Consider the following 2500-nt stretch of genomic DNA (forward strand, 5'->3'; position numbering starts at 1 on the left):
AATCCGCTGCGGAAGCCTGCCTGTTCTCTAGGCTGGCTGGAATCCAGACTGTCAGAGATGCGAGCTGTAATGACTTTCGTGAACAGTTTGTAAGTAACCGAAAGGAGGCGTATGGGTCGGTAATTTTTTAAATCCTTTTTATCGCCTTTTTTGTGTAACAAGATAATTGTTGCATTTTCCAGGCTTTCGGAGTTTTTTCGCTGAGAAGACATTTGTTACAAAGATTAGCTAGTTTCACTGTTGCGATGTCTCCTGCATCTAATATGTCTATACTAATTCCGTCTTCGCCTGGTGTTTTCCCTCTCTTCATGCCTTTAAGTGCTCTTTTTATTTCTTCTTTTGTGATATTAGGTACCGCGTTTGCTTCTATTTGTGGCTGTTCGTTTGAGTTGTATAGATCCCTGTAAAACTCTTCCACTACTTTGATGATTTCATTCTTGTTATATGTTACTTCTCCGTCTGGTTTCTTAATTGCATACATTTGATTTCTCCCTATTCCTAGTCTTTTAGCTGCTTTCATGCTGGTACCTGAAATCACTGGTTCATTTATTATTTGAGTATTGAATTTCCGTACATCTTCCCTCTTCTTTTTATTTATGGTCTTTGTTAGTTCTATCAATTCTATCTTGTCCCTATTTGACGAAAATTTCATGTCTCTACGTTTTTGCATAAGCTGTTTAGTTTCTACCGAGAGCTTGCTGGAGCTTCGATTGTCGTTCTTGCCGCCTTCTTCAAGTGCAGCTTTTTTTATTATGTCATTGAACTTTTTATTAATTTGGTCGATGTTGAGATCTTCGTCGCGGAGGAGTGAATATCTGTTTTGGATGTTTAGGCTAAATTCTGTTGCTCTGATCCTCAAGTTAGCCAAGTTTGGCTGTGGTTTACACATTAGTTTGTTCCTTTCCCTTCTGAGATGTATTTTAATTTCGCCTCTCACCATTCTATGGTCGCTGCCTACATTTACTTTATTTATAACCTCTACATTTTTATTATATCGCGCCTATTTGAAATTATGAAGTCAATTTCGTTTTTGACGTCAGAAGGCGACTTCCATGTCCACTTCCGTTCTAGTCTTTTTTCGAAGAACGTGTTCATGATACTGAGTGATCGAGCCTCGCAAAGTCGACTAGCATTTGGCCCTTCTCGTTCCTAGTGCCTATTCCATGGTTCCCTAATGCGGTTTCGCTCTCTGTCTTTTTACCTATTTTGGCCTTCAAATCCCCCATAATTATTGTAAAATGTGTTTTTGTTCTCTCGCTGGCTAAATGAACATCTTCATAGAAGCTCTCTATTTCTTCATCACTGTGGCTGCAGGTTGGAGCATAGACTTGAATAATTTTTAAGTTGTACCTATTGTTTAGTTTTATTGTTACAGAAGCCACTCTTTCGCTGACACTATAGAATTCTACAATGTTCTTTTCTAAGCGTTTGTGTATTAAGAATCCTACCCCTAATTCCTGTTTGCTACCCAGAGGTTTTCCTCTCCAATAGAGCACGTGTCCCTCATTTATTAACTTCTGCTCTTCGCCTAGTCTTCTAACATCGCAGAGTCCTACTACATCCCATTTAATGAAAGAGAGTTCCTCTAGTAAAGCTAGTAAGTCGGATTCAGTTCTCATGGTCCTTATATTGTATGTGCAAAGGTTCATCAACGTGGGGCGGCCTGTCTTTACCCGGATATTTTTAGCACCCCCTGCTCCGGAGCGATCCTGATCGCCGCCGTAACCAGGGGCTCCTTCGCCTCCGGGGAATGGGTGGATGCGTTTGTTCATGGAGGTGGACTGCCGATTTACCTCCCACCTACTGGCTTAGGTGTATCTTGGTGGGAGGGGAGTAATTTAGCCGGAATGCCATTGATAAGTCCCCTCAGCAGGTTTGGTCCTACCTGGAGTGGACTTAAGAGCGGCAATGCACGGCCTGCTCACTACTCCCGTGAGCTGGGCTTATTTATCAGAAGTGCATATATGTTTGATTTGATTTTATTTATTAACTTCATTTGTGCGTATGGGCACCTGATGCAGACATATTCATTCCCGCACATGCTCTAAGTACTACGCATATGCTCATTCCCACGCATATGCATATGCAAGCATACACCTTTATTCTTGTATCTATGCTTATGGATATGGATACTTATTCCTACGTTATGAATAACTACATATATGTCCATCATAGTCTGACCTAGTCATATGTTCACATAGCCTGTCCCTTTATGCCCTTGTTATATGTTATTGATAAGTGAGTGAGAATACATGAGTGTATACTCACCCGTGTATATGTAAACACCCCTTTTTGCATACCTCGCAAACCTACATATCACTATACATACGCATGTATCTATCCCTGCATGTGCTCACGCATCCGTGTATGAGCACATACATTTGCAGCATACACTAGTGCCCCCCCCCTTTACATATGTGTATATATCTGTACTTGCTTTACATATAACTACCTCTACGTACATACATACGTACATACATACATACATATACTTAATTAT

General features: G+C 40.6%; 1 protein-coding gene across 1 annotated transcript in view; it reads left to right on the top strand.

The window, feature by feature from the left end:
- The window catches only part of LOC113826542 (uncharacterized), a 99041-nt gene that overhangs the window by 686 nt on the left and 95855 nt on the right, over nucleotides 1-2500 (top strand). The window lies entirely within an intron of this gene.

The sequence above is a fragment of the Penaeus vannamei genome, chromosome 17 (genome assembly GCF_042767895.1).
Source record: "Penaeus vannamei isolate JL-2024 chromosome 17, ASM4276789v1, whole genome shotgun sequence".
NCBI lineage: Eukaryota > Metazoa > Arthropoda > Malacostraca > Decapoda > Penaeidae > Penaeus > Penaeus vannamei.